Below are 22171 nucleotides of genomic sequence, written 5' to 3' on the forward strand. Positions count from 1 at the left end.
GGAGGGGCAGAGAGAGAGGGAGACACAGAATCAGAAACAGGCTCCAGGCTCTGAGCCATCAGCCCAGAGCCTGATGCGGGGCTCGAACTCACGGACCGCGAGATCGTGACCTGGCTGAAGTCGGACGCTTAACCAACTGCGCCACCCAGGCGCCCCAACCCTGCGTCTTTTGATTGGAGCATTGAGTCCATTGATGTTTAGAATAAGTACTGAAAGATACGAATTTATTGCCATTATTATGCTTGTAGAGTTGGTGTTTCTGGTGGTGTTCTCTGGTCCTTTCTAATCTTTGTTGTTTTTGGTGTGTGTGTGTATGTATGTGTGTGTGTATATATATATATAATTTTTTTTTCATCTTTTCTCCCCTCAGAGTCCCCTTAAAATTGCTTGCAGGGCTGGTTTAGTGGTCACAAGTTTCTTTAATTTTTGACTGTCTGAGACTTTTTATCTCTCCTATTTTCAATGACAGCCTAGCTGGATAAAGAATTCTTGGCTGCATATTTTTATGATTCAGCACATTGAATATATCCTGCCACTCCTTTCTGGCCTGCCAAGTTTCTGTGGATAGGTCTGCTGCAAACCTGATCTGTCTTCCCTTGTAGGTTAGGGACTTTTTTCCCCTTGCTGCTTTCATGATTCTCTCCTTGCCTGAGTATTTTGTGAATTTGACTATGATGTGCCTTGTTGATGGTTGGTTTTTGTTGAACCTAATGGGGGTCCTCTGTGCTTCCTGGATATTGATGTCTGTGTCTTTCCCCAGGTTAGGAAAGTTTTCTGCTATGATTTTCTCACATAACCCTTTTACCCCTATTTCTCTCTCGTCCCCTTCTAGGACCCCTATGATTCTGATGTTGTTCCTTTTTAATGAGTCACTGATTTCTCTAATTCTCAAATCGTGCTCTTTTGCCTTAATTTCCCTCTTTTTTTCTGTTTCATTATTCTCTATAAGTTTGTCTTCTATATCGCTGATTCTCTGTTCTGCCTCATCCATCTTTGCCACTGCTGCATCCATCCGTGATTGCAGCTCAGTTATAGCATTTTTAATTTCATTCCATTTTTTACTTCTTCTATCTCTGCGGAAAGGGATTCTAATCTTTTTTTGACTCCAGCTAATATTCTTATTATCGTAATTCTAAATTCTGGTTCAGACATCTTGCTTGTATCTGTGTTGTTTAAATCCCTGGCTGTCGTTTCTTCGTGCTCTCTCTTTTGGGGTGAATTCCTTCATTTTGTCGTTTTGAAGGGAGAAAAGGAATTAATGAGGTAGAAAAAGTAAATTAAAAAAATTAAAATTAAAAAAATATTAAAATTAAAAAATTAAAAACACACACACACAAAAATCAAAGAAATGATGCTAGACCCTAGGTGTCTTTTGGTCTGGGTCTTGAAAGTGGTTTGACAGATTAGAGAAAAAAAAGGAGGCGATGAAATTGAGAATTTGAAGAAATGAATACACTGAAGTAGACTAAAATGAGATGATGGGAGTAAAGTAGAATTTGAAAAAATTTACACAGAAGTAAAGAATATAGTAGGAAAAAAATTAAAGAAAAATATTTTTAATAGAAATTAAAAATAAAAATGAATTTTTCCCTTTCTGTATTCAAGAAAAAGAAAAGAAAAAAGAGAAAAAAAAAAGAAATCGTTTGAAAATTTGAAAAAGTGAATACACTGTAGTAGACTAAAATAAAATGCTGGAAGTAAAATAGAATTTGAAAAAAATTACAAAAAAGCTAAAAGCAAAAAATATAGTAAAAAAATTAAAGAAAAATATTTTTAATACAAATTGAAAGTAAAAATGAAGTTTTTCACTTTCTGCATTCAAGAGAAAGAACAGAAACAAAAAAGAGAAAAAATAAAAAGAAAAAGCAAACAAGGAAATCATTTGAAAATTTTAAAAGATGAATACACTGAAGTAGACTAAAATAGAATGATGGAAGTAAAACAGAATTTGAAAAAATTTACACAAAAGTAAAAAATGTAGCAAAAAATTAAAATATTTTTAATAAAAATGAATTTTTTCTCTTTCTGTATTCATGAAAAAGAATAGTGTAAAAGAGAAAAAAAGAAAGAAAATTGAAAAGATGGACCTGCTAACAGATTGAAATAGGACTGAGATTACTTCATTTTCTCTTAGAAGTCAGACTATGTAGCGCTTTATAATCCATAAACTAAGTAGTCGTTGAGACTTGTGTTCTTGAAGAGCGAGGTTGGCCCATTTGGGCGGGGCTCAGTGTAACAACACCGTTCTCCACTAGATGGCGCTGCTAGCCTCCTGGGGTGGATTGTTGCAGAGCTCGTAGGTGCGTATGCGCATGCACAGGAGTGGTGAAAATGGTGTCACCCAGCTGCCCAGTCTCTAGTATGGGAACTCCGTTCTCTCTGATGAGCAATCATGCACCCGTCCTCTGTCTTCAGCTTTCATCCACTCCCCACTTCTTCACTGTCCGTGACCAAGCCCCAGGCAGTACCTCTCTCCCGAGTTTTGTCTCAGATGCGGTTGTTTTCCCCAGCCCCTTACTTCTGAAGGACTGCGGCTTTGACCCGTTCCGCCCCTCTGCAGGTGGGTCTCACTGAACAATGGCTGAATGCCGGCTGCACCCAGGAACGCCTGCTGGACCCTGCTGCTGCCAGTGCCCTGAGACCGTGGCCAGGTGCCAGCCCTCCCCAGAAAAAGTTCGCGAGATAGTGTAGCAGCAGCTTTTCAAGGATTATGGAAAATCACAACACACATCTGGCACCAGGCTTCACCCTTAACAACCTTGTTCCGGCACCAACGAATGTGGCTTTTTTCTGGGTCTGCTTGGACCAGGTGGCTTCAACAGTCTCTACCAAATGTCCTTCCAGCAGTGGAACTGCTTTTCCCCATGTGGCCCGAGAACCTCCCAGACCCCACTCTGTTCCGAGGGATTCACCCTTGCCATCAGAGCACCGCCAGGTATTGAGCTGCAGAGTTGCGGCCTTTGTGCTCCTCCTATTTACAGCCTTAATGGAATTTAAACCCTCTCCTTTCTCCTTTCTTCCTTTTTAGTTTAGTCCCTGTGGCTGTTTCCAATTTTCCACTTTCTCTCCAGCTACTTTTGGGGAGGGGTGCTTTTCCCATATTCTCCCCCACCCGTCTCTGTCCTCTCTCTGCCTCCAAAGGCAGCTCCGTGCCTGCCACTGGCTTCTCTCTCCCCAAGGTCTCCTCTCCATGCCACATACGTGCTGAATTCTGTGGTTCACGTTGTGCGGATTGTTGTCTTAATCCTCCAATCAGTTTTCTGGTTTAGTGTTGGTCTGCCTGTATTTCATGAATTCAAGACACAAAAAACTTCCATGCTGTTCCGCCATCTTCTGAAGGTTCCCCCTTTAGCATTTCTTGTAAGACTGGTTTAGTGGTGATGAATTACTTTAACTTGTTTTTTCATATATCGGTTTCTATTCTGAGTGATAGCTTTGCTGGACAGACTAGTCTTGGTTGCAGGTTTGGTTTTGGTTTTGGTTTTGGTTTTGGTTTTGGCTTTGGCTTTGGCTTTGGCTTTGGCTTTGGCTTTGGCTTTGGTTTTGGTTTTGGTTTTCCAGCACTTTGAACATATCATTCCACTTCCTTCTGACCTGCAAAGTTTCTGCTGAAAACTCAGCTCGTAACCTTATGGGGTTTTCCTTGTATATGACTGTTTCCTTTTCTCTTGCTGCTTTTAAAATTCTCTCTTTTTATACTCTGGTTTCTCTTCAGATCGCATAAATCTTTCGCCTTTTAAAATTCTCTCTTTATCACTACTTTTTGCCATTGTAATTACTATATGTTTGGACTTCCTTGGGCTGATTTTGCTTGGGATTCTCTGTGTCTCTTGGGCTTGGATTTCTGTTTCCTTCCTTAGATTCAGGAAGTTTTCAGCTATTATGTATTCAAATGAATGTTCTGCCTCCTTTTCTCTCTCTTCTCCTTCTGGGATCCCTATAATGCAATAGTTATTACACTTGATGATGTCACTGAGCTCTCTCAATCTATTCTCATTTTTGTTAGTCTTTCTTTCTCCTGTTCAACTTAATTTCTCCTCCAAATTGTTGATCTGTTCTTCTGCTTCCTCTAGTCTATTTCTTCTAGTGTATTTTTAGTTTGTTATTAAATTCTTCATCTTTCATTGTTTCTTTTTTGTGTTTCTCTCTCTTTCTTGAGGGTCTCACTGAAGTTTCCACTCTTTTTTCTTGTCCACTGAATATATTTATGACCATTACTTTAAATTCTCTGTCAGGAATATTACTTACCTCCATTTTTGTTTAGTTCACTTTCTGTGATTGTTTTTCCTATTCTTTCATTTGGGACACATTCCTCTGTCCCCTAATTTTGTCTAATTCTCTGTATCTGTTTCTGTGTCTTAGGAAAGTCAGCTGTGTCTCCTGCTCTTGAACGTAGTGGCCTAGTGAAGAAAAGGTTCTGGGTGCCCTGCAGTGAAATGTCCCTTGTTTACCAGAACCTGGTGTTTCAGAGGTGTCTCTTCTATGTGTGTTGTATGTGTCCTACTGTTGTGGCCTTGCCACATTTGCCTTCATTTCAGTGATCTCCTGTGGCTCTCTTTGCCTATTAGGGACATGGCTTGTTCCCTCTGTTGTTAGTGGGCCAGTCTGAGGCCACCTTGGGCTTGAGTTGGGTCAGAGAAGGTATTTGCCAGTGCTTTTGTCACACATGAACTGCAAGACACTCCTCCTGTATTGTGCCCTGAGAAGCTTTCATTGGTGGGCAGGGTCTCCAGTCAGACCAGATGTCTTCCGTAGGCCCACTGCTGGGGCCACAGTTGAACTGCTGTATGTTGTTTTCTTCCCTTCTTCCCAGGTCAGAAATCCCTTTAGGATGGTGCTGACCCCTGCTGAGACTCCTTGCACACTTCCATGCTTGTGGCACAGCTTTGGGTGGATTCCTGCCCCAGGTATATTGGAGAAGGTGGGTTCACAGAAGAAAGTGGGGTCAGGGCATGTAGTATTAGCAAGGTGTGTGCAGGTCTGCCATGGCAGGGGACCTGTACATGCTTTCCAAAGATCCTATGAAGGCTGTGGTAAAGGGGACAGGTCCATTGAAGAGCACAGGGGATGGGGCATGCTGTTAGCAAGCTAGGTGGAGACTGTTCATGCTCCACTGGTTCCTACAGATGTCCATGTGTCGAGTCTGGGAGAGTGGGGTACGTAACAGGGGCCACTAGCTCTTTTGTTCTTAGAGACATCTCCCAATGATCCCTGCCCCTCTAGCACATGCTCTGAGACTAGAAAACAAATATCCCTCCTGTATACTCCTGGCATTTTTCAAACTGCTGCTGTTACGCTGTATCTAAGTGGGACTGTTTGTTATACTGTTTTTTTAAGGCTATGGATTCAGTTTCTACCTTCTCTCCTGCTTTCCAATAGCCAAGCCTGCTGATTTTTAAAGTTCCAGGTGTTAATCCACACTGATTGTAAGAACTGGTGAAATTAGGCCCTTCTGCTTTTCAGAGCCAAATATTTATGGGAAGTTGACTTCCCAGTGTAGGTCTCCCATTCCTGGAATGCCTGTTGTGGGGATCTACTCCTCCCCAATCTCCATGCCCAGGGCATCCCTCCTTTCCATGGACAATCCTGTGGATCCGTTTGTCTCCCTAAAGCATCTCTGCCCTTTTTACCCACTTTGATGTGGCCTCTTCTCTACATTTAGCTGTGTAGGGGCTGTTATGCCAGTCCTGGGTCATTTTCTGGATTATTTACAATGATATGGTTCTTGCCTACACGTATCCATGGGATAAAGTGAGCCTAAGATCCTCCTATATCTGCCATCTTCTTCGGCAAATACATCTTGTTATCTTTTTGAGTTAGTGTATTTGTTTCCTTTAGATAAATACATAGAGGTACAATTGCTGGATCATATGTTAGTTTTATGTTTACATTTTTGAGGAAACTTTGTGCTGTTTCCCATAGTGGTTATACCAATTTACATTCCTGCTAACAGTGCACAAGGGTTCTCCTCTTTCCACATCCTCACCAACATTTGCTATTTCTTTTCGTTTTGTTTTTTTTTATATATAATAGCAATTCTAACAGGTGTGAGGTTCTTTAATTGTGGTTCTTATTTGCATTTTCCTGATGATTACTGACGTTGAGCACATTTTCATGTACCCGTTTGTCTTCCTTGAAAAAATGCCTATTCATATCCTCTGCCCATTTTTCGACTGGATTTTGTTTTTGTTTGTTTTGTTTTTTGGTATTGAGTTTTACGAGTTCTTTATATATTTTTGGATATTAGCCCCTTATCAGATACATGATTTGCAAATATTTTCTCCCATTTGTTAGGTTGTCTTTTCATTTTGTTAATTCAAAAAAATTATTGCCAAGACCAACGTCAAGGAGCTTACCACCTATGTTTTCTGCTAGGTATTTTATTGTTTCAAGATTTCCATTCAAGTCTTCAATCCATTTCGAGTTAATTTTTGTGTATGCCCTAAGACAGTGGCCCAGTTTCATTCTTTTGCATGTGGACATCCAATTTTCCCAACCCCATTTATGGAAGAAACTATCCTTTTCTCGTTGTATATTTTTGGTTCATTTTTCATACATTAATTTATTATATATGTATAGATCTATTTTTGGGTTCTGTATTCTGTTGCATTTGATCTATATGTCCGTTTTATGCCAATATGATACTGTTTTGATTAATATAACTTTGTAATATACTTTGAAATCAGGAAGCATTATGCTTCTAGCTCTGCTGTCCTTTCTCAAGATTGCTTTGGTTTTCAGTCTATTGTGGTTCCGTAAAAATTTTAGGATTATTTGATCTATTTCTATGAAAAGTACCATTTGAATTTTGATAGGGGGTTGCATTAAATCTGTATACTGCTTTGGGTAGTATGGATATTTTAACAGTATTAATTCTTCTAATCCATAAGGATAGAATATTTTTTCCATTTATTTGTGACTTTATAATTTCTTTCATCAATGTCTCATAACTCCAGTGTATAGGTCGTTCACCTCCTCAGTTAAATTTCTTCCCAGATATTTTATTCTTTTTGATGAAATTGTAAATGGGATTGTTTTCTTAATTTCCTTTTCTAGTAGTTTGTTATTAATGTACAGACATGAACTGATTTTTGCATATTGACTTTGTATTCTACAACTTCACTGAATTTATTAGTTCTAACAGTGTTTTGTTATAATCTTTAGAATGTTATATATATATTATCATGCCATCTGCCACAGAGACAGTTTTCTTCTTTCTTTTCAATTTGAATGCCTTTTATTTATTTTTCTTGCTTAATTGCTCTGACTGAATTGAGTAAACGTGGCAAGAGTGGTCATTCTTGACTTGTTGATCTTAGAGGAAAAGCTTTTGTGTTTAGTCGCTGAATATGACATTAGCTGTAGACTTGTCATATATGGCCATTATTATGTTGAGATATGTTCCCTCTCTATGCTCCTTGTTGAGTTTTTATGATAAACGGATGTTGTAAGATCATATATTATAAACTCTACGTTAAAACATATGACCTGGTAATATTTTTTTCCATCCAAAGTTGCCTATAGGTAGTCTAGAAAAGGCAGCAAGTTTGCCAAAATGTTGGAAGGTTTTTTTGTTTGGTTTTCTGATATTCCAATTTGTAATACAATAGTAAAAGATGATATTTTAATTGAAGCCTATGCCCAAAATTCTAGAGTAGATGATTGGCTTAAATATGGGATCTCTTCAGTAACAATGTTCCTATAATGTTACATCATTTTATGTGAATGAACTTAACACCTGAGTAAAAACATAGAGGTGAAATTCTGTATTATCAGAATCCACTGAATAATATACAAGAACACCAGTAGCAGAAAATAAAGGCTTTAATGTTGTCCACATAACATATTCTCTTCCTGCTACTCCCGCATTTATTCATATACCAACCCTGTGCTGATGTTTTGTTTTTAGTGTATATATAATTTAGACTGTAATTTAGTGTTAACAACCTCTGCATTGCTTTATTTCAGATAACAGGAGCATTATAAGCTTAAATGCATAATTGTTATATATTCTGATTGAAGTATTGTATCTCTTTAGAAATCCAATTTACATGATATTAATTACAGTTATATTCTGTGTTAGAGTTTGTTTCCCTGTAACATCCAGAGGCATGAAGTTCATTCCATATGTAATTTCAGGTCAACACAGGATGCTTAATTAGCAACTAGTTGAACTGGTAAAATTGTAAAACAATTCCACTCTGATCATTTTAGCACCTATAATAATATTTCATACACAGTTAACTCATAGAAATGATAACTGATACTATCTGGCTCAATTTTCCACCCAATGCAACAATTCATTGGCCACTGGCCATTCAGTTTCCAATTAACCTCAGTGATGGGGACTTTACTACTTGATGAGGTTATACATTTTATGGTTTGACAGCTCTGGATTTTAGACAATCCTACAGCATTTAAATATTCAGAGTTCAGCCTATTTCTTTGCAATTGACTCTTATGGCAGAAATGAAACTATTAATAGTATTAAACCAACAAGTTTTGGGGGATACATGGGAGGCTCAGCTGGATAAGCGTCCAACTCTTAATTTTGGCTCAGGTCGTGATTTCACAGTTTGTGAGTTCAAGCCCCACATCAGGCTCTGCCTTGACAGTGCAGGCCTGCTTGGGACTTTCTCTCTGTCTCTCTTTCTCTCTCCCTCGGCCCCTCCTTGCCTGCCTCTCTCTCTCTCTCTCAAAATAAGTAAACTTTTAAAAAATGACAATTTTTTTATTAATTCCCTTTACAGGTAGGGTGAATTTTATAAGAGAGGGTGTGGGTCATATAAACAAAGGTTATGCTGTGTGTCTTGTTCAGAAAAATAAGACGCAATCATTGCCCCCAAGTATCAAAACTGACACTGCCCTTTTTACTCTATTTCAAGGGTCTATTCTTAAATCTCAATACTAGCCTCTAGTTCCCTATGTTCTTCTCCCTAAACACTCAACTGTTGTTTACCACTGTTATTTCTATTAACTGAATTTCCTTACCCCAAATTCTTGTCTTCAGTTTAGTGGCGTACCTCTTTTGGCTTGCTCTTACTTGGGGTTTCTTGACACTATAATGTACCCTGGTTTTCACTGATCCAACTCTTGATTCTGCACAAGAGGCTCAAGGCCTTTTGCTAACCTCCCTTATTAATGATTTACAAACAGATAAAAACTTTAAAGAAATATTCGGCAAGGATTTTGAGAGCAACAAAGGGGAAGATAGATGGGGCAAATCAGCACACTAGCCATAGGAACCATGGCTACAGCCGAGTGATGACAGAGGGCTCACTCACCGCTTTCTTTAAACTTGCCACGTTTCTCCTTAAGTGAGCCAGTTTGGGATTGGAATTAAGCAGAAGAAAAAAGTAGTGTATATGGAAGATGCTGTGTGCTTTTTGTGCTAATCTGATGCCCTTAACATTTTTAGCTAAAACTTCAGGACTCATGAAGATCAAGTATACAGCACATTACAACAAGTCCCACTGAGGCATGGGTGGCCCTGGAGCAGGTGAGTGTCTCGGGGGATCATTATCTGGCTTGAAGTACTTTAAGAAGAATGTCTGTGGCAGAGATCTAAGGAGCTCACAAAATTCAAAGCAAAGTGTTTGGATCTCTATTCGAAATTTTTTGACAAGCGCTGCAAGGTGCAGAGGTAAGAATTACAAAGGTCCCATTTCTCAGCCTCCCCTGCTCCCCTGCAGAGTTTCCATTGATTTCAAAGACTTGGCAGGCTTGGATCAGCTCTGTGGGGCATGGACCCAGGCAAGGAGTGGACCAAAGACGAGAAAAAAGAAAAGCTGAACAGGGGAAAGAAAAGTTCTATGGATGAATTTTAGTACAGAAGATTGCCCCTTTCTTCTGACCCACATAGGGGCTAATACAGCTGAGCTAAGCATCCAGCATATATATATGTATATATGTGTGTATATATATATATATATGTTATATATATATATATATATATAAACATGTTTATAATAGAAACTATATTCTATGTAAGATACAGATACACATGATTATGTAGCATATGCAGAATAAATAAAGTGCATCTGTTCTTTTTCAGTAAAACTGAACCCGAGGGAAACTTGGATAGGAACAGTAAGGGTATTAGAGAATGTCACCATAAATCTTAGTGTTCTTTGTTACCAATTAACCAGTGATTATATTTCATCAGCAAGACTATAGTGAGAGATACCACATTATTCAAGTCGATTTAGGGCCCGAGTAATAAAAGCTCAGACAGTGAGAGATTTGCTATGAAAAAATGTATTCTTATGAAGACTTTGGAGACTAGGTATATTTCTATGTCTATTCTGTAAGTCTTGCATTTTAATGTTTTACATTTAGGTCTTTCACCCATGTGACATGTATTTCTGCGTGTACTGTGGCATAGGAATTTATTTAAACATTTTTATACAGGTAACCATTTATCCCAAATCATTTACTAAGTAACTTCCTTTTCTCAGTAATATACAATTGTCCTTCTTTCATATTAGACTTCTATATTCTTGGGTCCATTTCTGGGCTGAGTGTCATTTGTCAATTTTCTACTCCAATGTTAATACCAAATGATCTTAATTCCTATATCTTTAAAATAAATGTTGACATATGGCAGTAATCCCCCCTCCCCATGCCCCGCATACCCTTTTCTCTTCAAATTTTTTTAGTATTTGTTTTGCCAAGTACATTTAAGATAAGATGGTCCAATTCTGCTAAAACTCTATGGTGATTTCAGTTTAAATTACATTTAGATTCTAGAATAACTTAGCATCCTATACATCCTATACATCCTATACATATTAAGATTTTGTTTTCCTATCTAATACTAGGTAATCAGGAGATGATTTCCATAGATCCCAAACCTCACATCTGCTCTACCACTGATGTCTGTGTCAGTACACTCTATTTTAAAAGTTTATTTATTTTTGAGAGGCGGAGGGGAGGGGCAGAGAGGGAGGGAGACACGCAGTATCAGAAGCAGGCTCCAAGCTGTCAGCACAGAGCCCGATGCAGGGCTTGAACTCATGAGCTGAGAGATCATGACCCGAGTCCGAGCTGGACACATCCAACTGAGCCACCCAGGCGCCCCTATGTCAGTATACTCTAAATGCTGCTGTAGCTGAACAACCCTTGTCCCCACCTGAAACCAATCCTGCCAGTTTTGCACTCTTTGCCTTATCAAGCACATCTCTCCCGCCATTCTGTCCTTTACCTCTTACAACTCTACCAGATTATTCCCATCATTATATGAACATGTTTTCTGCCATCTTCAACAAATAACTTCTCTTGGCCTCATTTCTTTGTCCAGCTCCCACTGAAGTTCCCTATCTCCCCATGCCACAAAATTACTCAAAAGCTTTATTTTAACTCCACTTCTTCTCCCTCTAACCTCCCTTAAACTCATTGGAATCAGGATTTCTTACCACTCTGTGAGAACGGTTCTTGTCAATATAACCAATGACCTCCACACCGATGCATGCCATTGGATTTCTGTTTTCCTAGAAAATGGTCCAATTCACCTAATTATCAAATGTTTGGGCATATAATTATTTATATACATAATTTTATAAACTTTTCAGTGTTTCTAACATTTGTAGATAGTGATTTTGTCTTTTTTTCCTACCTTATCTCTTCTGGTTTTCTCCTTTCTTTGCAAAGAATGAGTGTTTTCCTTTGTTGCTCTTTTATCAGTTTCTACTTTTGCCTTTAATATTTTGCTTGTTTTGTTTTACTTTCTGTACTCATTTTACTATTTTTCCCTGCCTTCTTGCAACTGAGACTTAGATCTGTCATTTTCTTTTCTTTTTCTTTTTTTTAATTTTTTTTAATGTTTTTATTTATTTTTGAGACACAGAGAGACAGAGCATGAGCAGGGGAGTGGCAGAGAGAGAGGGAGACACAGAATCTGAAGCAGGCTCCAGGCTCTGAGCTGTCAGCACAGAGCCTGATGCGGGGCTTGAACTCATGGAGTGTGAGATCATGACCTGAGCTGAAGTCGGATGCTTAACCGACTGAGCCACCCAGGTGCCCCTTCTTTTTTTTTTTTTTTTTTTTAATAGGTTCCATGACCAACATGGGGCTTGAACTCATGACCCTGAGATCAAGAGTCACATGCACTCCTGGCTGAGCCAGCCAGACACCCCAGATCATTCACTTTTAAACTTTTTCTCGTGAAAATATTTATGTTTTTAAAGTTTTAGATATGGCATTTTATTACTGTTAACTTCAAGATATTTTCTAAATTTAATATGTTTTTTTTTTCTGTGACTCATGAGTTACTTAGACATGTATCTCTCAATTTCCAAACATAACATTTTTCTCTTATCCTTTGGATGTCTACTTAATTGCATTAAAGTCAGGAAATATGCTCTATCTTCTTTAATTCCTTTGAAACTTGTTGAGACTTGCTTTATAATTCAGCATATGATCAAATTCCATACATCTTTTATGTGAGCTTGAAAGGGATGTGTATTCTGCAGCTTTAGTTTGCAGATCTCTATGTAAATCACTAGATCAAGTTTGACAATTATGATGTTCAATTTTTTTGTGTTCCTGCTTATTTTTTTATCTACTTGTTCTGTCAGTTGCTAAGAGAGTTGTATTAAAATCTCCAGTTGTGATTGTGACTTTCTCGTTTTAATCTTGTAGTCCTATCTTTTTGTTTCATGTATTTAGAGTTCACGTATTAGATGCCTACAAATTTAAAGTTTTCTGATAAATTGGAGGTTTTTTTCACTATGAACGAATCCTTTGATGCCTAATAATGCATTTGCCTCCAAATTTCTTTTGGAAGGAATTAATCTTTCTTTCTCCATCCTTTCAATTTAACTTTGCTATATATTTTAGATGTCTCTTGTAAGGAGCATGTAGTGAGATTTTATTTATTCTTTTTTTGTTTTCCAACCTGAAGAACTTTTGGTTTTCTTCAAATAGAGCTTTTAATCCATTTCCACATAATATGACCAACGGTATTGTGTTTATTGTGCTTTGTTTCCTTCCTCCCCCATATTCAATATTTCCTTTTTCCACTTTTCTTTTTTTATTCTGTTCAGTATGTTTTCTTTCTTTCTTTTTCTTTATGTTTTTAGCATCACTAGACTGGAATTTTAACACTTTTCTTTTTTAAGAACCAACTAATTTCAGGTCACTTAGTGATATAGGCAGAGTTCTAAGATGACCCCAGTGATTCATGCTTTTGTAAAACTCCCTCCCCTTGAATGTGTGCAGGATTTGTGAATGTGATGGGATATCATTCCCATGATTATATTACCTCTTAAGGCAAAAGGGATTTTGCAGATGTAATGGAGGTCCCTAATCATTTGACTTTGAATTGCTCAGAAGGGAGATTATCCTGGCAGAAGGGGGTACTGACATAATGAGGTGAGCCCCTTAAAAGAGAAAAGAAGCAGCAACAAAGAAAAAGAACATGTATTAATAAAAAAAGGATTTAAAAGGCAGATTACTAGCTGACTTCACAACAGCAACAATGAAAATCAGAAGTTACTGGATTCGTATCTTCGATGTGCTGAAAGAAAGTTCATCTAGAATTCTATACTAGACAAAAATGCTTTTCAAAATGAGAGAATGATAAAGAAAAGAGATTTTCAGGCAAGCAAAAAGTGACTTTTTCACAAGATGAAGTCACTAAAAGAAAACTCTGCAGTATATATACTAGTCAGAAGTTACATATTTTAGGTGAATAGCATGAAACATAAGACGGAATAAAGAGCAAAGAAAATGGCTTACGTGTGAAAAAATCCAAATGAGCATTGGAAGTATAAACCACGAAAATCACAATGTCTTATGGCACTAAAAATAAAACAAAATAGACAAACTTTATTAAAAGTTTAAATAGTGTTAAAGTTGCATTATCTGGGTAATTGTAAAATATGAGAAAAATATGCATTAAGCTTTCTAATGTGGTCACTGAATGTATTTTCTGTCTGTGCAGATTAGTACAAACTCAGGACCTTGTAACAAAACAAATAATTTTACGGTTTTCTTGGGCCAGGAGTCCAACAAATGTTAACTTTGTCCTCTGCTCAGGCTGAAATCAGTGTTGGCCAGGGCTCAAGATCTGATGCTCGGGATCCTCTCTCCAGGCCACTGTTTTGGGAAGAAGTCAGCCCCTTATATTTGTAGGACTGAGGACTCAGCTTCTATCTTTTTTTTTTAATGTTTATTTTTGAGAGAAAGAGAGAGAGCATGAGCGGGAGAGGGACAGAGAGAGAGGGAGACACAGAATCCGAAGCAGCCTCCAGGCCCTGGGCTGTCAGCACAGAGTACGACAAACCCATGAACCATGAGGTCATGACCTGAGCTGAAGTCGGACACCCAACCGACTGAGCCACCCAGGTGCCCCCTGAGGACTCAACTTCTAAAAGGCCTCTTGTCATTTCTCAACACATGACCATCTCCGTGATATTGGCAGCCAGGTAGCACCATTTCACTACTAAGAGAACTGTGGGAAAAATGTAAAATGAACAAGCAAATAGTGGGGAAGGTAAAATGAAGCTTAAAGTATTTTATTAACCCAAATAAATAGAAAAATATAAATGAAATGTCTCATTTCTAGAAAAACCAAGTCATAAAATTGGCACAAAAAATAGAAAATCTGAGTAGACTTATACCCATATTAAAGATATTAAATCTGTAATTTAAATTCTTCCTACATTCACATCTATTAACCAGTGAATTCTTCCAAACATGGAAGGGAACAAGAATATCATAGAGGCTGTAAAAAGAGGTAACATCATTTCATTTTATGAGGCCAACAAAACTGTAGTGGATGCCATACTAAATTCTTGACAGTCACTGATTCCCTCATTGATTTCAGTGTTAGCAGCTGATAGCTCTCAGTTTAGTATCCGTAGAGGAATTTCTAGTGACCAAAGAGAATGGTGTAAATGCCCAGCCCACAGGCTTTACAGAAGAAGAATGCTGAAGACCATCCTGGGTCATGAACTCCTCTGGGTTGTCTGAGGCCTCTGTTGTGACTGTTTCACAACAAATTCTTCCTTTTTACCCACTACCCCTTTCCTCACTCATCCAAAGGAGTTCATTTGCAGGCAAATTTCTGTCTTGAAATTTTTCTGGGGAATCCAATCTGAAACAATAATCTTGATACCAAAAATTAGAAATGATATTATAAGAAAGAAATATTATAAGTTATTACCTATCAGGAGCATAGATGCAAAAATCTTAAAATTTAAAAACAGATTCTAGCGATATGTAATGGGGATGATACATCTTGACCAAGTTGAGTTTATTTCAGGAATTCATAGTTAGTTGTATAATTCACCACATTGGCAGGAGAAAAGAAGGAGAAAAATCATATCTTTCAAGAGATGAAGAAGAAGTCTTTGATAAAATTCAACATTTATTTAAGCCAAAAACCTCTCAGCCAATCAGTCATAGACACCGAGTTCCTTAATCTGATGGAGAAAAATCTAGAAATACTGCATAGCAAACATATAATTAATTGTGAAATATTGTATAGATTTTCCTGTGGTTGGGAAAGAGACAAAGACAGCCCATATCACAAGTTTTATTTATCATATTTTAGGCCCTAGCAATAGCTGTAAGACAAGACAGAGAAATAAAAAATACAAGGATGGGGAAAATAACAGAATACCATTTTTTTGTACATCATAAACTTGTCTGTGTAAAAAACACAAAGATCTACAAAAATATCAGTATTAATAAGTGAAATTAGAAAGGTTATTGGCTGCAATGCCCATATGCAAAAGTTATATTTTTATATATTAGCAAAACACAAAAAATAACTTTAAAAAATTCCGTTTATAATAGCTTCAGAAAGCACCAAATGAATACAAAACATGTGAAAGAATTCTTTACTAAAATTTCTAGACATGGCTGAGTACAGTTAAAGAAAATATAAATAAGTACCTTGAGTACCTGGATTGGCAGACTCAATATCTCAGATTCTTCCCCAATTAAGCTATAGGTTCAGTGCAATCTCAATCAAACGCCACAGTATTTCTCTACTTCTGTCTTTCTTTCTTTCTTTCTTTCTTTCTTTCTTTCTTTCTCCCTTTCTTCTTCTTCTTCTTCTTCTTCTTCTTCTTCTTCTTCTTCTTTGTATTGGGAATATTGTTAAGCATATTCTAAAATTTATGTGGAAATGCAAAGAGTCCAGAATTGCTAAGATAGTCTTGAAGAAGTTAAGTTTTATACTAATAGTTGCCAATACTTTAAAAAAAACATTTTTGCCATTACTTATTTTTAATCTACAGTAATTAAAATATGGTGTTCTACTGGCACAAGGACAGATACCTAGATAGATGGAGAACAGAGAGTTCACAAGTAGACAAACATATGTAGTCAAATGATTTATAACAAAGTTGATACTGTAGTGTTGTGGGGAAAGGATAATCTTTACAATAAGTGTGTAAATCAATTGGATATCCATAAGGAAAAATTACTATAAGACCTATCTCCTACCGTATATTAAAACTCAGCTCCAGATGGACCTATGCATTTAAATGTGGAAAGGCAAAATATTAAAATTATAGAAGAAATTATGGGAGAATCTCTTCATGATCCTGAGGTAGGCAAGATCTTTTAAACATGACACATAAAGCATTAATCATGAAGGAAAATCTTACTAACCTGGACTATATTGAAATTAAGAGCTTCTGTTTAAAAGACAATAAGAGAATTTTAAAATAGCAAACTACAGAGTAAGGTACAGTCATTCTTTGTTATTCGTGGATTTCACACTTGTGAATTTGCTTTACACTAAAATTTATTTGTAACCTCAAATTGAATACTGCCAGTGCAGTTAAGGTCATTCATAGACATGAAGAGAGTAACAGAAAATTTGAGTTGCCCAGCATGCATGGTCCCAGCTAAGGTCAAACAAAGAGATACTCTGCCTTCTTATTTCAGCAAGTGTCCTTTTTGCAGTATATGTAGTACCACATTTTTTGCATTGCCGAACTTGTTTTGTTATTTTGTCATTTCAAATGGCCTGCATCGCCTAGTGCTGAAGTGCTGTTTAGTGTTTTTAAGTGAGGGAAGGGCTGTGTTGTGCTTTACATGGAAAGTGTATTAGCAAACTCTGTAGGCATGAGTTACGGTACTTTTGGCTGTGAGTTTCATGCTAATGAATCAACAACATATCAGATGAGGTGTCTTTAAACAGAAAATACATAGAACAAGGTAATGTATTGATCAGTTGACAAAAATGTTGTGACTAGAGTCTTACAGGAACTCTCTTGTATGTCCCCTAGGAGCAATGATTCAGCATTCACCAATTCAGTGCTTATGTGACTTTATAGAACATAATTTATTGCAAATAATGAGAATTTGCTATATCTGTAATACATGTTTTTTAAAAGACTCATATACAGAATATATAAGGAAGTCTTATAAAACAATAAGAAAAAGGTGGGCAATCCAACATAAACATAGGTGAAATACTGAACAGGTACTTCTTGAAAAGAGATACTCAATGGGTCCATTTATTTATGAAATGGTAGACTTGGACATATATGCTTTGTACATTATCACTCAGTTTCACTCACAAAAATGATAACCTACAATTTGGATAATATAAAGTTATTTTTAGATGAAGCGATTTTAACTTTGTAGGCTCCTAATGCAAAAAGGCCACATTACCATTATAATAGTTTCCTCTACAAACAATTGGAGAACCATGCCTAATAAAGTCTCAACTGATAAGTCAAAAGAATAAATATATGACTATAATTATCCAAAGTCAATCAAATACCACTTGAGCCTATATTTTATCTACAGAGCTTTAAAAATATTTGAATGTTTGTTGGAATTCATATAGTAACTAAATATATAGAGTTTTAATTTAGGATCTTGGTATTTTCTGAGAAAATAATGGGGATGGTAAAATTAAATTCATGTGCAAAAAAAAAAGGTTTTAAGATTACCAAATTCTATCCAGACAATTTTGTCATAAATTTGTATATTTAATCTGCTGTTTTAATCTGCTATTTGCTTTGCCACTGCTGGGTCTTTGCTCATGCATTTCCCTGTATGCCTGTGCCTACTACAATGCTAACCATATTTCATTGCCCAGCTAAAAATGTTGCCACTATGTCCTTTTCTCGTTTCTCATCTAGGAGTAATTCCTTCTGCTGCTGAGCTTCCATTGTACTCTTCAGACATTTAGTCCTTCTCATTCCACTTGGCAATGTAATTATTTACATACATATTCTATCTTCCACACTAGATTATAAATCCTATCCAAGGTAGAGGCAAGGCACACTACCTGTTTGAATCCCCATAGTACTGATCTCACACAGAGACTTCAAATTTGAGATTCATTCGATAAATACTTAAAAACCTAAAGAAAATTTACTTACTTGATAAAATACATTTTAACCATCATTTTCTAGAAAATGAAAAGTGACCAAAAGAATGTAGGGAATAAGTAGGGCAAAAACAAACAAAAATTTCAACAACAACAAAAAATAAGCCTAGCAAAGTTGACAAAAGCAGTCAGGAATAAGGTATGATCAGGTGAAGGAAGTTCCTTTTGATGACACCTTTTCCTCCTATAGCTCTTCCTGTCTCTCCTGTGTTTCTGGTTTTCCTTGTTTGACTTCCATCTTTCACTCTGCCTTTGGCTAGTAGTACTGAATTCTGCTTTCCCAGCTCCTCACCACCCCCCTGGTTTAGGCTGGTGCCAGTCAGAGCTAAGTCAGACTGTGACCATGGCCAATCTCCCAATAGCCATGCTTTCATTATTTGTTTCCCAGCCGTAAAGCTGGGTGTCACAATAGCTCTTTGAGTACCCATCCAGAATGTCATGAGACAAAAGAAATTTCCTGGCTACCTTCAATGAGACAGACAGCCTTCTTTTATTTTGATAGCCATTTTACCGAAAAACGATTCTAGATCCCATATTACTACCTGATGAAAGTATCTAATATGGGGAAATCAGTTGATTGTTTACCAGTAAGAATGGTCTCTCCAAAATATAATTGAGTACTTTCAGTAAGTTTTCTTACGGTTCTCACAATATATTAATACTTCTGTTCTCAGTACATATAGATAACTATGTTATTGGAGGTTTTACATGTTGAACTGGATAGATCACTGGTCTGCTGGAACAGAGATAAATAAATAAATAACCCAACACCTGCTAGAGTGCCTGAGGCAAAGGATGATTAATGTGAGTGGATGATGATGTTTAAAGCAATATTTTCTTTTCCCTCAGTCTTGAGTGACTACACCATCCTAATGCTCTGGAGACAGCTGTTTTTCTCATGGCAACAGCTGGAGCTGTAGTACCCTGTGGGTAGCATCAGCCCACTTCATGGACCCTGTGTTTCCCAGGAGAGTCTAGTTACAGTCTCTCACTGCACACAAAGAACACATCAAAGGAAATGACAAGACAAAGAGAGTGAATAATTGAATGGAGCCATCCAAAATGTTTTAAGCCCATCCTCAGAAAGAAAAAAATTCATTCTTACCTAAACTATCTCATGTGCTGATAAAGTACACATCTGATTAAAGCTTCATCCTCATTAGTACCATCATTACTATCATTATCAAAGACCTGAAATGAATAGCCTCAGTGGCAGGGCCAGGCGGTGGGCTCAGGGGATGCACACCCAGGCTTCTACCTGGCATTCCACATCTATGCTTGTGATTGCCCACTGGGCGTTTGTCTCAGGTCATCCCACCAATAGAAATGGGAAAAACTTTAACTTAAAAGATCCAACACAAACTTTTTGTTTTCCTCTCCATAAGGCTTCTCTGTCTCCTGTCTCATTCCTTTCTTTGTACTGGCACCAGCATTCTCCATGATACCCTCTGCAGGAACTTGGGGATGATTCCAGATGCCTCTCCATTGCCATCCCTCTCATTTACCAAGTTCTTTGATTATGTCAACTATATAGTTCTTCTTTATGCCCAGCTGCTTCCTCCTTAGTCAATTCTAATTGTATCTACTGCCCATATACATGGTCTTAACCCATTCAGCTTGCTATAACAACAATACCATAGACTGAGTATCTTAAATAACAAACATGTATTTCTCACAATTCTGGAGGCTGGGAAGTCCAAGATCAAGGTACCAGCAGATTCTGTGTCTGATAAGTACCCACTTCCTGACATCTTCTTGTGTCCTCACATGACAGAAGGGGAGAGAGAACTCTCTGGGGTCTCTTTTATGAAGTTATTGATCCTATTCATGAGGCCTCCCGCCTCATGACCTAATCGATTCCAAAAGTCCTACATCCTAAAAATATCACATTGGGAATTAGGTTTTTGTTTTAAGTAATCTCTAAACCCCAATGTGGGGCTCGAACTCATGACCCTGAGATCAAGAGTCACATGCTCTCCCGACTGAGTCAGCCAGGTGCCCCCATTGCAGGTTAGGTTTTAGCATACATTCTACAACATACACTTCCTCCAAAACGTTCTCCACACTTTACCCAAAAAATAATAGTTATTTTTGTTGCTAATCTGTACAAATCATCGTATAACGTCCTTTGGCCTTAGGATAAAATCCAAGCTTTTTAGCATAATATGCAAAACCTTTAATCATCTGAGTCTGAGTATCATCTCCTGCTGATCTCCACTATTTTAAATTTTATGCTCTATTGCTGCTGCACTACTTTCATTTCCCCAAATGGGTCAGATATGACATGTTCTAGTCCTTTGCACATGCTTTCTTTCTGCCTAAAATAGGATTCTCTTTCCCTTACACTTGCCTAAGGGATATCAACTTAGCCCAGAGCCTATCACAAATGTCACACCTGTAATGACCGTTTCCCGACACCTATGCCTTCAGCCCTGTCACATCCTGCCTTGCTACCTGTTACTTTGGCCATACTTCTATGGTTGCACTTTTCCCGCTACACCTGGATCATGTGCCAGCCTCCTCATCTATATATTAAAGTGTTTACGAGAAGCCAGGGACCATGTCTCAGGTGTTTATTGCTGGCACTTCGCATAGTCCCTGACATGTAATAGGTACAGAATAAATATTTTAAACTGAATGGGATTAGATTGAACTGAATTACAATCTGTTGCTAAGGGAATGCATGCAAATAAAAACATTCACATGCAAAGTGCCAAATGAGGGTTTAGAGTCACCCAAAAGAGAGAGCAGTTCTTCTGGGCTAGGAAGAGTTGGATGAGACACAGAGCATTCGATAATATGAGTATTGTATTTCGTGGACTCTTATGTTCATTTCAGTCTTCACAGAGATTGAGTAAATGTAGAAGTGATGAATTCAAAAGTACTGTGATAGTATCAATAGGCCCCTCTTCTGGTTTACAATGTGTTCCTTAAATCCCTTAGACAGTCAAATAGTCGTGGTGTCTGGGTATGCTTCTGCAGGAAGGAAAGGAGTGAGTCCATTCGCACAAAGGTGGAAAACTAGAAATGCTACTCACATTAATTTTTCTTCTATTGTGATAACCACTGTCCCTTCGCTACCATGGAACATACTTTTACATGAATAAACAAAGCAATTAATATCTCAGTTTGAAGTACTTCCCTTTAGATTACTTTGCCAATATCCAGAGTTAATCTAAGGAAAATAAGTGGCTATTCGTCTTTGGTAGACCTTTAAGACCATTAAGGTCTACCAAAGTAACTCCTGCCAGCCTGTAAGATGGGTGCCCACTTCTGTCCATAGAGCACTGAGACACACATTTTGGCACTTTTGGAAAAACACTTTGTCTTTTTTTTCCAGCCTTCAAGTTTTCAGTAAAACTGAGTTCCAATTTTAGTGAATCCTGTTGGAAAATAAAGAATTTTAAATGGCAAAAGAAAAAAAGAATATTTACATCTCTGATTTATTTTTCAACCAGAGAGCTACATACGGGATGGCCTCATGGAAAGTTTGATACCTGTCATTCCTTAATCATGGTTCATTAAGGCATTACCTCTCTTTAAACCTAGGTCACCCTTACGCTAAATGAAAATGTCACAGGCCAGGAGAATGCTTCCAGAAATCCCAGGAAACTGGGGGTTCTGAACACCTCACACATCTGAAAAGGCAGATCAACTGCCCTTTCTACCTCTGACAGATGTAGTCTTTTGAGTGGGGGAGAGACAGAAAGAGAGAGTCCCAAGCAGGCTCTGTGCTGTCAGCACAGAGCCCAAGGCAAGGCTTGATCTCACCAACCCTGAGATCGTGACCTGAGCCAAAATCAAGAGTCA

At 37.6% G+C, this 22171-nt stretch overlaps 2 long non-coding RNA genes across 2 annotated transcripts in view; one reads left to right on the forward strand and one right to left on the reverse strand.

The window, feature by feature from the left end:
* Positions 1–9614, forward strand: part of LOC123590688 — a 566405-nt gene extending 556791 nt beyond the window's left edge. The window contains exon 4 of the long non-coding RNA XR_006708927.1: positions 9419–9614. This is a non-coding gene — a long non-coding RNA (uncharacterized LOC123590688). The remainder of the gene's footprint in view (positions 1–9418) is intronic.
* Positions 9615–14565: 4951 nt separating this feature from the next.
* LOC123591394 overlaps positions 14566–22171 on the reverse strand; it is a 51415-nt gene continuing 43809 nt past the window's right edge. The window contains exon 5 of the long non-coding RNA XR_006709298.1: positions 14566–21744. This is a non-coding gene — a long non-coding RNA (uncharacterized LOC123591394). The remainder of the gene's footprint in view (positions 21745–22171) is intronic.

This window comes from Leopardus geoffroyi, chromosome B4 (assembly GCF_018350155.1).
Source record: "Leopardus geoffroyi isolate Oge1 chromosome B4, O.geoffroyi_Oge1_pat1.0, whole genome shotgun sequence".
In the NCBI taxonomy this organism is placed as follows: Eukaryota; Metazoa; Chordata; class Mammalia; order Carnivora; family Felidae; genus Leopardus; species Leopardus geoffroyi.